Below are 12,436 nucleotides of genomic sequence, written 5' to 3' on the forward strand. Positions count from 1 at the left end.
CACCAATAAAAAATATGGAAAAAAAGAAAAAAAAAAAAAACAGCCCCATGCATGGCCAACCAGTAGACAGGGGAAAGACCTAGAAGAGGACTCACAGGAAGTCATGGGGCCATGTCCACTCATGAGGGAGTCTGGGAGATGTAGTCCAGATGTGCAAGAAGAGTAAGAAAAGGTTTTGATGAACAGTTTGTGGATCTCACTCATAGGATCAGATACTACATACTTAATATGGATATTTCTAAAGAAAATAATGAAAAATGCTGTCATGGATAGTGGGGGTTCTAGGTAGGTTTTCCTTTTCATTTCTCAATTTCTTGTATTATCCATAATGTGGTTCCAATACCTCCAAAATGGCAGGGGGTAAGCATGCGAAAGAAAGAGAAGAAGTCCCTAAAATCAGCATTTGAGCAGTCAGAGTGGAGCCAGGTAATTCAGGAAACTGCCTGAGAAATAGAGGCTAACGCTGTTTCCCTGGTCCCCTTGCCTTTCTCTTATCTATCTCAAATAGAGCAAACAGAACTTTCTGCTCCATTTGTTCTGGGCAATTGCTATCTATGGGCTTCTTTTTCTTTCTTAAATGTTTTCCATGCTCTCTTGGGTCTTAAAACATCTCCAAGACATCAATCACACTTTTCCAAGACTGCCATTTCTCTATTTGGATGGATATCTGTAATCAAGGCCAAATCAAACTTCTGATCCTCTCAGTTTACACACAGCCAAGCCTTGTTGCACAGGGTAGTGGGTATCTCACACTTCCAGGGCCACTTCAAGGAGCCAAGGCAATCAGCCCCTGTGTGCATCCCGATGGTTCTTGAGATTTTTCCTTCTTGATACACCTGATGATAACTTTTAAACCCAAGAGATTCTCCTGTGTGTCCTGACACTCCCTTCTAATCTCTTCCCCAGCCCCCTTCCCTTCATTCTCACCCCCTGGCCAACACCACCTCAGACCCCATGATTTAGACACAACAACTACCTACTGTTTCAAAATCAACCACGCATTTCAGGTCTACATGCCTTTCCTCGAGCTATTCCCTCTGCTAGGAATATTCTTCCTCCCACTGGCCATCTGAAAAACTCTTATTCATCCTTCAAGGCTCATTTGAACAACACTCCCACCCCCATATAATGGCTTTGCTTGTGCTCAGTCTTCTTTTCTCATGCAGCAATAGCAACTGCATCTAGCTTTGTGCTCCACAAATATCCACTCTGTGATGTCACCTTGTATTCTAATTATTAATTATTGAGCTCCCCTATGGTGGAGCCCAGGCCTGGCAGCCCCTGTAGGATCTGGTCAATAGAGGAAGTTTCCCGGGTAAGCAAAAAGTGTGGAGCCAAGAGTGTGAGAACATGTGAGTTTCAAACTAAGAAGAAATGGTCAGAAGAGGTTGTAACCTAAGCTTATAACCTGAAGATCTTGTTAAAATGCAGGTCCTCACCAGCAAATCTGGATTGGGGCCTGAGATTCTGCTTTTTTTCTTTTTTCTTTAGTACTGGAGATTGAACCCTGGGACTCTCAACCACGGAGCCATATCCCTAGCCATTTTGTATACTATATTTAGAGACAGGGTCTCACTAAGTTGGTTAGGGCCTTACTACTACTGAGGCTGGCTTTGAACTTGCGATCCTCCTGCCTCAATCTCCCTAGCCATAGGGATTACAGGTGTAGGCCACCGCACCCAGTGAGATTCTGTATTTCTAACAATCTTACTAATAATGTGGATGCTGCTAGTCCAAGCCCCTTGCTAGGGGTAAGGACCCAGGGTTTGTTTGCATTTATCTGGGGCAGCAAGAGAGTCAAACCTCAAAGATTGCTATTTTCAGAGGATGAAAACATCTTGAAAAGACAGATGCCCTTCTGTTATGAAATAAACTTAAGAGATAAGACCTAGAATGTAGCAGTAACTCAAAAAAAATCTGCATAAGAGTGTAATGTGGGTGTGGCCCCCAACTCAACCTTGGAGTACAGAATAAATGAAGTCACATTCTATAGAGGAACACAAGCAAGTTTCTCTTCATTCATCCTTGGGGAAGATAGGGAATTGGTCTCAACATTATAGAAGAAATTGGTTATGAGACAAGGGGTACTGAATTAGGGACAGTTACCATTATGGATATGAAATTGGAGCCTTTTTAAAGTATCTCCAACTTGAGGTAAGTCTTGGCCTTGGGAATGAGCCTACAGGTAGAGAAGGGAATGGGAGTATAGGAAAAGAGCTCTAGACTCTGGAATGCAGGTTGGAATCAGTTCCTGGTTGAAGCCAATTAGGTAGTAGGTGGGCATCTATAGCAGGTTGTAATAACAAGAGCTGGAGACATGAAAGCCAGAGGTTCTGAGTTGAGGCTCAGTCACATCTGACAAGCCAAATGGACCTGGCATTCTAGGGCATCAGACAGCTTCTTGGTAGAATCCACTCTGCCTTTTAGAAGATGCTCAACTTTGGGCAAGTTATTTAACTCTTCTCAAACTCAGTTTACTACAATATAAAATGAAAATAACAATCTCTTACTTCATGGAGATTATAAGAATTAATTAAAATCATATATACATAATCTTCATTATTGTCAATCAAACTGTAAGCACCTAGGAAAACAATATGCCTGTCTTTCCCTAGTATTTAGGATAAAGATTAATTTTTGCCATAAAATCAAATTTCATTATGTCCATTTCTTTGTAAAGTGGAAATAAACTGGTTTACAAAATATCTATCCAAGGGTTGTCAAGGTGGCTTTCATGCTTTAGAATACAAAAGGGTTGGGCAGATGCTGGTGGCAATTCTTACAACCAGAGGGTGACTTTCCCTCCAAGTCCCAGGTGGACAAACCCTAGCAGTCCTTTCTCTCTCCAAGGTGACAGCAGAAGGGAAGTAACAGAGGCCTGAGTATGCTCCAGGGAAACTGAGGTGACACACTCAATCTGGAGCAGCAGCTGGTCTATGTGGTCAGATTCAGGATGTGACATTTAATATCATCTGCCCTCAGTGAGCACTCAGTAGGAGCCCGGCCACGTTCTCAGCTATTTATGCAAATTAACTGTGTCTTCTTCCCCACAACCACATGGAATAGGTAATGCTATCATCATTCCCATATTACTGATCAGGAAACTCTCAAGGTCTCAGTAACAAGCAGAGCCCAACTAGGAACCTAAGCAGATAGGCCCTGGGCTGGGCCTGCACCATCTCAAAAAAGCACAAGTAGGGAGGGTGAGCTCCAGAATCCAGGAACTGACAGAAGGTCAAGTCAGCTAGGAGGAGCCTTCCTTGTTTGGAGGAAATTGGCTGAAAGTAGCAAGACATCATCCTGAGAGTCCTACAGATGAAATCCAGACACCTGATAGGACCAACCTGGCCTCTGACCGCACCCTGTAGTGTCCCTAAGACCCTGCACACTGGGCCACTGAGGAAGCAGGAGGCACCAACCATGCAATGTGATTTCAAGTCCCCTGCACAGCTTCTCTGCCAAAGACGGGACTAGCACCACCAAAACCCCAAACCAAAAAAGTCCTGGGGAGAAAGAGAACGTGGTCCAGCTGCCCCCTGTTTTCACATTGCTTCTCGCCCTTTCTCAGCTGCTTTTTCACTATTCCACTTGAGTTTATCTTCTACTGCTTAAAGCCACTGCCTTTCCCTTGCTTTCCTATAGATTTCCTTTCCTTAAAGCTTAACGATGTTTAGGCTTTGCTGTTAAAAAAAAAAAAAAAGGAAGTGGCTGTATTTAATCCTTTAGTGACTATGTTTGCAATGAGCACTCACTCATCCTGGGGGTAGGGATAGTCCCTTTAGCCCTCCAGGGTCAAGGTCAGGAGATCCTGACCTTGCTGTGACCTTTCCAGGCCCCTCCCCAGGCCTAGGACCCTGCCCAGAGCAGACCACCCCCACAAGGCCTTTTCCTCTCCCTTAGAGCCTCCCACATGCCAGCTGGGCTCCATTCCGCCATGCCATCTGCCGCGCCCCAGATCAGGCAAAAAGGCCACAGGCGGACTCTGCCTGGCAGGAGAGCAGGGACCGCAGGCAAAACAAGAGCAGCCCCCACTAGGCCTGGGCTCTGGGAGCCAGGCAGGGAAACTCCCAGAGGATCAAAACATTTGCAAGAAGCTGCTTAGGGGCCTAACCAGGTCTTCACCTGCCTGGGAAAACTTGTGAGTTTTTCAGTGGAGAGTTTGTGAGCATAGCAATGAAGGGGATCCAGACCCCATTTTTCTTTTCTCTCTTGACATCTTCTATGAACTTATGTTTCTGCAACCCAAACCTGGGCTCTGGTCCTCTATCAGTAACTTATTTGTATGACCTTAAGTGAGTTATTTCCTCCTCTAAATGCAGCTTCCTCTATAGCCTAATAAGGAATTTCCATTTCCTGCTTTTTAAACTCTCTGAATTCAGCTCTGAAACTCTAAGATCCTACAGCTCAGATAAGCCCTTCCTTTGTCTTGGACTTATTCTGGGCCTGAAAAGGAACTTACCTGTGAACCATTAATTGAAACACAGCCTGCCCACCTCCAAGTAATGATCGACAGCTCAATTATCCATGGACATGTTTTCTCTCTCATCTTCAGTAGGCTCATTTGCAAGTTTTCATCTTGGAAGGGCCAGGAGTTATAAATCACACCCATCCCCACCCACATGGGTGATTCTGAAAACCTAGAGTTCCTGCCAACAACACATCGCCTGAGGTTGACATTGGAAGCACTTAATGAGAGCCAAGTCACAGCTTGAACAGTTAGCTTCCAGAATAAGACATCCATGATTCAAGAAGGCCCAGAGGTCAGGCAAAATTACCTCCTCTTGCATCTATGCAGAGCTGGCAGAAAAAAGAGATGATGCAATGCATCTACCTCTTCAAGAGTACTTTTGTCTGTGATTTCTTTTCTCTGGGCCTCAAATTTCCCAGCTGTTAAATGGACACAAAAGATGTGGTCTCCATGATCTAGTTCCTAAGGTTCTGTCCCAAGGTGTTAAGCGGTCACTAGTCAGGGGAGTATTTTGTTGTCTTTTTGGGAAAAGAAAGTAAATGCTATTCTCTCCCCAGCCATTTAACACAAAAAGCAACAAATTTTATAGAAAAAAAAGAAGAACAGGCATCCATTGGAGCACTAAAGGAGGGCATCTGTGGCGTGTGTCTTGTTGGTAGGTGCTACAGTTTGAATGTGGTTTGTCCCCACTGAAGTGTATTGAAGCTTAATTCCCCAAAGTAATAGTATAGCAGTGATGGGGACTTGAAGAGATGTTTGGGGAAATAAGGGATCCACTTTTTTGAATAGATTGTTTTTCTTAAGAAACTGGATTAATTCTCTTGAGACTGGATTAGTTATGGCAAAAGCAGGTTGTTCCAAAGTGCATTGTTTCCTTGGCTCACTCTCTTGCTTCCTCTCCTTCCGTAAGACCTCTTTCTCTTGGAAGGGCCATGTGATACTATCATATCTCTCACCAGGAGTTGATTCTGGCATCATGCTCTTGAGCCTCCAGAACTGTAAGCTAAATAAACCTATTTTCTTTATAAAGTACCTAGTCTCAGGCATTTTCTTATAGCAACACAAAAAAACCTAAAACAAAGGACAGGAGACATTGTTGAATGAGCTGCAATCAATGGTCAGAAAAGAAAGGGAGATTTGATGATGGTATGTCTGAGAGTTCAAAGGGAAAGGTGAGTATATTATTCTTAATCTAGAAGAGGCCAAAATGGCAGCAAAGGTACAGGATTCAGAGGAGGAAAACCAGGAGCTATCAACTACTTATCAGATGCTAGACCTAGCTCATCGTCACTGCCACCTAGACCTTTTTTAGCCTAGGCCATGGGGGAACAACCATGAAAAGCCTCCACCAACAGTCTCACACCTAGTATAGTGATCCTTTAATCAACATTCAGACCAGCATATTCCAAGTCCAGGAATATAAAGGAAACTGCAGAGGATTGGGGGTTTTCTTCCTACCATCACCACCACCACTATCACCATCACTACTTCCATCATCATTTGATAACTGAAGGCTCCAAAGGAATTAAATAAGTTGCCCAAGTTCACACCAACTAGAAAGTAACAAAACTTGAGTTCAAACTCAGCTCTAATTCCAAAGTCTATTGTTCCATCTCCATATGGTCAGGCCTAGCATCTACACATAAAAATAAAGGCCATCTTGCTCTCTTTCTCACACTTCATTCTGGGCTTTGTATTTGTTCATTTTCTGTTTCTATAACAAACTACCTGAGGTTGGATAACTTACAAAACTCTTTTTGTAAGTTCACTTCACATACAGTTTGGGGGACTGAAAGTCCAAGACCAAGTAGCCCCATCTGTCTGCCCTCTAGCGAGGACTCCCTTGGCTACAACATGGCAGAGAAACTGAAGGAGAACCATCATATGTGGAAGGCTTCACTTTATAATAGCCTACTGTCAGGAGGGCTGACTCACTCCATGAAACCAGCATTAATTCCTTTCAAGGTCATTGCCCCTATGATCTTAAAGTTTCCACCACCTCAACACCACCACCCTGGAGACTAAGCCTGCAGGATAAGAACCTTCTGGAATCATTTGCAATTGCAGTATCTACCTTTATTATTCAGTCCCCATACCTCAAATATCAGTGCAGACAAAACTCACACTCACATATGATTGGCCACACCAGAGGAGTGAATGAGCAGCACCCACAGTCTGAGACTGGTCCTTCTAGCCCTCCCATTCACCTATAAGGCTCCTGCCTGTTTCTCTCCTTTTATAAACAGAAACACATTATGCAAGATACGGTAGAAGTGGGATTTTTCAAGCAAGCTGGTGACACTCCTTTGCGCAGCATACATTGATTTAAATAAATTTCTCCCCTCTTCAGGATTCTTCCTTGATGCTGCTTCATCTTAAATTAAAAGCGGTACAATAATAACCCAAGAACATCACACCCCTGAATTTTAGCCACTTCTCTCTGGAGGATCTTTCCCCCCTGTTTCAAAGTATGAGCTATTTTTTGGTTTCCACATGTTCCTCTTTCTTACTTGTCACCACACAATATTTTCTACAAGGTATAAACAATTGGAGGCTTCATGTCTAGAGTCCATTTTTAGTTCACAAGATCCACAATAAGACTCCCAGGAGAAAGAGAGGCAATGACCTCAGGGGGTTGTGGGGAGGTCACACATCGCCCTCCACCTAAGCAAAGGTCTGCTGTCACCTCCATCCACTCACTCAGTAAATAGTCACCAGGCAATATCTTGGACAACTGATGACACAGCAGAGACTTGGCTCATTGAAGGGACAAAGAAATAATATGCTAATGTTATTCAAACTAAAGTCTCCTTCCTGGACTTCTTCCCTGAACTCTAGGCTTTTATATACAACCATGTACTTAACATCTACCATTGCATGTCCAATTAAACCCCATAACAGCTCCTTCTGCACCTTAGCAAAGAGTTAATTCATTCATTAGCTCAAGTCAAAATTCACCGAGTCATCCCTGTTCATGCCCCAAACTAATTCATCAGCAAATCCTGTTTACTCTACCATCAAATCTATCCAGAATTCGGCCATATCTCACTATCTCAACCATGATCCCACCTGGTCCAGATCACCATCATTTCTCACCTGGCTGATCTCCCTGTGTCCTCTCATGCCGGACCCCCAGAGTCTATCCTAAGCTCTAAAGCTCAAGCGATCATTATAAAACATGTATCAGGTAACAGCTAACCGGCTCAGAATTTTTCAGTGGCTTCCCATCTCATTCAAAGTAAAAGCCAAAGTCTATCCAAGGCTGCTCCGTTTCTGGGCTCATCTTCTACTGTGCTGACCCAGTCTCATTCACTTCCTTCTGCAGGAGCCTCCTTGCCATTCCTGGAACACACAAATACTCAAAGGACTCAGAGCCTTTGCATTCTTGTTCTCCATATCTGGAAAGTTCTTTCCCCAGATATCCATCTGGCTCACACTTTCATTTCTTCGTCTCCCCAACCACCTCTTATACCCAGCCCTTTCTGTCCCTGACTTCCGCTCCTGATCAACCAGGCACTCTCCCCTTTCTCTTTTCCCTGACTGATGCTCCTTAAGCACCTTATATATCACATATTTACTTATTTTGTTACACATTACTTGTCTCTGTAACTAAAACGAATGCTTCATGGCTTTTTGAAAACTGCTGTTTCCCTGCCTATCACATTCTGGCACATAGAGAACACTCAGTCACTATTTGGTAAATGAATGACCCACATATATCTATAGATGGGCAGCCATGGAAACACAGGAAACAGGGAGTCACCAGTCAAGAACAGGCTTTACCCATTCAAGCAAAGTCAAAGAGAAAAAACAACTTATCCGAGGGGACTTTTAAGATCCTTATGGTAGATGCAAAAATATTCCAAATGCTTCCCCTTCCTGAACCCATGCTCTGTGCCGTGTGACTGTGTAGCCTCTCCCAGCAAGATGCAGGGTCTGTTTCTTTAACCTCACTCGAGCTGCCTCATGTTTTACTTTCAATGGTAAAAACAAGAGAACATGTAAACTTCTCTCTCTTGGTCCTCTGTCATTACCATGCAAACACGCTGGGTTAGCCTGTGGGAGAATGAAGGACCCACACAAAGCAGAGCAAACCATCCAGCTCAGACCAACCTCCCTCAGCAGACCAAATCACCAGGGTGAGCCCAGCTGAGAGCAACCAAGCACAAGTCGGATCTGCAGAACTGTCCAGCCAACCATAGCCATGGGAGAATATTAAATGATTTTTGTTTTAGGCCACTAAGTTTGCGGGTGGCTTTTTCCACAGTCCTATGGTAAGATCAGCCCTAATGTGTGTGATCATTCCCTAGGATGGGCATCTAAGCTGCTCTGCTCTGAATAAACATGCATAGGGGAACATTTCCCTTGTGGTTTGGGTCTCATGACAGGGAGTCTGCAGGAACAAGACACACTAGCCAGGCCACACAGTGTCACAGTCACTGCAAATCAATAGACTGTCATACAGGCTAACAAAGTCACTGTGATGTAGTCCCGAGAGACATATTGGGTTTCTGAGGCAGCAAAACTAAAAGGCAGACATTGGATGAGGGAAGCACACCCTCTGAGGTGAGTTGGCGGATACCCAGCCGGACACCCTGACCTTGACCCAGCCTTACCACATCCTATGTCACAGAAACTTTGACAAGGTTCTCAGGCATCAGCCCTATTTCTGTCCATGCAACACACTGCAGTAGTCCTACTGCACCAAGGCAGCTGTGCAATAGAGCTCTCAAATCCCAAAATGGTGCTTTCTCTAGAGGAACAAAGTCTCAAAGGGGCAGGGCTGCACATTGTGATCTTTATATTAAGCCCATAAAATAGAAGCACCAAATAAATTCATCACATGGTATTACATAAATGTATTCCATGATACACTGAAGCCCATTATATTTCTAGAGGATCCCAACACTTTTCTATAACCATAGAAACTCTTCTCATTCTCAAAGAAAAAAGAATAATAACTAGCAAGGACGATACTGCTGGACTGTCACTAAAGGTGACTCTTTCTTTCATAGGGGAAAAGAAAAGAAGCACAAATACTGTCCTCACTCTGGATGAAAGAAATCTGAACCCTGTGTCACTCTGTCTCCCTAATTTCCATTTCCTCGTGAACACTCATGTCTTCTGCTTGCTGCATTAGTTTAAGCTTTGAGTGACCACAGGTACCTATATTTGGTAACCCACCTTCTTCTAAACACAGAGTTTAAGATATCAGCCAATTCCTTAAACCAGAACTCAGCCCATACATTTTAGTGCCGAACATGAATCAGAAGAGGCAATAATAGCTCAGTGATCTGTCATGTTACCCCTTTGACCTCAACTCCAGCAGTTGACCTCTCACTCACTCCACTCAGCCTGCTTGGCCTCCTTTCTGGTTCTTTATGAACATGTCTCTCTCCTGCCTCAAGCTTTTACAGGTGCTTCTTCTCTCATTTCCCTCTGGTCTGGTCAAATATCACTTGCCAGCAAAGCATTCCCTGGTCAAAAATAATAATAACAACAACAACAACAAGCCCCACTCTGTCCTGCAGTAGCATTCTGCATTCTTCTCACTGTGCTTTATGTCTCTCCATTACAATGTCTCATCAGCTAATATGCTATATTTACTTGTCCATTATCTCACACACACACACACACACACACACACACACACTTACACTCCTTGAGAGTAGGGGCTTTATTTTGTTCAGTTCGTATTCCTCCCACATGGAGCAGTGACTGACACAGGTTAGGAACTCGACAAGTGAACTGCCATTTTTGAGCACCCACTCTGCACCAGGCAATTTATATATGACAATTTTTTAGCAATGAACAAATACTTTAGGTATCTTTTATATAATTAGCCTAGCAACCCTGTGGTCTCCATTACAGATCAGGAAACCAAAGTTCAAAGAAAGACTACGTAACTTGCTCAAGACACTCACCAGCTTCGACTGAGCATCAGAGTCCAGGCTCGTTGCAGTGTGCCAGCCTGCTTTTCAAATACCTAGATGATGGTTTAGGTTACAGAGTGCATTTAACAGGCATCTCTAGAAAAACTGCCTCACCCAGGAGTTCTTCATTCTATCATTTTCATCACCCACGGCAGCTTTTGTCCAGAAAGAAACAACCTCAAGGTTGGATTCTCCTCTCCCAGTGCAGAATTGTAGTCATGGCTTTAGCTTTCCTTTAGGCCACTCATTTAGGGAGATGGGGGTCAGAGTTTTCCTTTAGAAACAAGCTGGGACCAGAATGAGTCAGAGGCCCAGGAGGAAGAGACAGAAGTGCATCTGTTCTAAAACAATCTAAGAATTTTCCAGAGTCCCTGCCTTTGTGATGTGCTTCTTTAAGCCTTCATAGTCCTGGAACTTAGGAAAACCATCTGTTAAAAAGAATGAAAAGGCTGACCTGCATTGGGTGTGTTCCTCCCTTGGTGCCAGCCTGTGCCTACTGTGGTCTAGTCACATACTGCAAAAACTGCAAGCATTGCTGGGGGCTTGTAAAACTCTGCCTACCCAGTGACAGTGAGAGTGGTGGGGTCAGAGAGGGATATGGGTCATTCACAGACCAAGGGATCAAGAGAAGGACCCAGTCTCTGCTGAAATTCATATTGACTCCATCTTTAAAATTATTCCCTTCTCCTCTCTGCAACCACCCACAAGATTTTCACACCTTTCACTGTCTCTGAACCTGTCACACTTTGTTACTACAGGTGTTTCTCCAGGTGAGAGCTTGTGGGGTCCCGGACTTGGTTTTCATCATCTCTGCATCCTTAGGGATTAATCCCATCTCTGACCCATACCAGGTGCTCAGGAGTATTTGCTGACTCAGGAAAGATGCAGAATGAACCTCACTGCATCTACTGCAGACTAGAGCAAACAGGACAAGTTACTTCTTCTGGAAAAGGAAGCAAAAAAAAAAAAAAAAAAACATAGAAGAGACTAAGGTAAACCAGAGCCACAGCTCAGCAGGCTACAATGCCTAATAATTCCATGTACACACACCTCTAGTCCCCCCCCCCCATCCACCACTCATTGAGTGGCTTAGAAAACAAGCAAGCATACCCAGCGCCCCATCTCACCTCACCCATGCTGCTATTATCAAAGCCTAAGACACAGGACATTAAGTTACCTTGAAACAGAGCTGGTTTGCATAAGCGATTTCTGGATAAATGATAGTGTTTCCTCAGCCCTGCTGAACCCGGGACCCGTCCACGGAAGAAATAGCAGTACCTCTCTCTTCCCTAGCTAAACACATTTGCTCACCCATCCCTGCAAAACAAATCGTGTTCTTTTCCTTGCACTAAAACCCATCCAGAAACAAGAAAAGGCTTCCAAGCCCACGGAGGGCGCCCTCCACCTACGGAAATACACACAAACCCCAACCCAGAGCCATCAGGTATAAGCATGTTTTTAATCTATTCTTTAAGAACAAACCAACAACAAAATCCATCTAACACAAGAATAGAATTTAAACTAAAAGACGTGGCTAGGAAGCCTACGGAAACGGGCTATAAATGTCAGTAGCATAAGTTGCAAAACTATTTATGACGCTAACAGTTCGCAAGGTTTAACAAACAGCCCTTGGGGAGGCCCCACCTTCAAGAAGCGCGCAGCCTGGAGCAGCCGGCAAGCCCTTGCTTTTCTGCGCGCTTTCCAAGACTCGTTTTGCTTTCTGTGCCATTAACTATAAACAACACTCCGTGGTACCGGCATGGGTGCTTCAGCCCAGGCAGGCTAGCGCCGGAGCCCCAGAGCGCGAGTCCGAGCCGCGGCTGGGTCTACACGCACTGCAGCTAAGCAACGCAGTCCCCTACCTGGGTGGGAAATCCGCCGACGGTCGCCTCCGGGTGCGTGTGAGGCAGCGTCCGCCTTGGCAACCCAGCCCGCAGCTCCGGCTGAAGCGGCGCTGGGGCGATCCTGGTGGAGGGAGGCTTCGGCCGGTGTCACACCTGCATCACCGCGCCCACGCCGCCGCCGCTGCCACCCG

At 44.7% G+C, this 12,436-nt stretch overlaps 1 protein-coding gene across 8 annotated transcripts in view; it reads right to left on the reverse strand.

Annotated features, from left to right (window-relative positions):
* Sv2b (synaptic vesicle glycoprotein 2B) overlaps positions 1-12,436 on the reverse strand; it is a 257,782-nt gene that overhangs the window by 153,917 nt on the left and 91,429 nt on the right. For 2 of the 8 annotated variants that reach the window (XM_058577039.1, XM_058577037.1), the window contains exon 1: positions 12,046-12,213. The exons of 2 other annotated variants lie outside the window; for them this stretch is intronic. The gene's annotated coding sequence lies outside the window, so the exon portion shown is untranslated. Of the gene's footprint in view, positions 1-10,392; positions 11,345-11,578; positions 11,877-12,045; positions 12,214-12,263; positions 12,422-12,436 lie in introns of those variants that run through there. 4 more of the 8 variants (XM_058577036.1, XM_046436718.2, XM_058577038.1 and 1 more) reach the window with 4 other exon arrangements.

The sequence above is a fragment of the Marmota monax genome, unplaced genomic scaffold (genome assembly GCF_021218885.2).
Source record: "Marmota monax isolate L192 unplaced genomic scaffold, Marmota_monax_Labrador192_F-V1.1 WCK01_AAM20220418_F8-fsc00005, whole genome shotgun sequence".
Lineage (NCBI taxonomy): Eukaryota > Metazoa > Chordata > Mammalia > Rodentia > Sciuridae > Marmota > Marmota monax.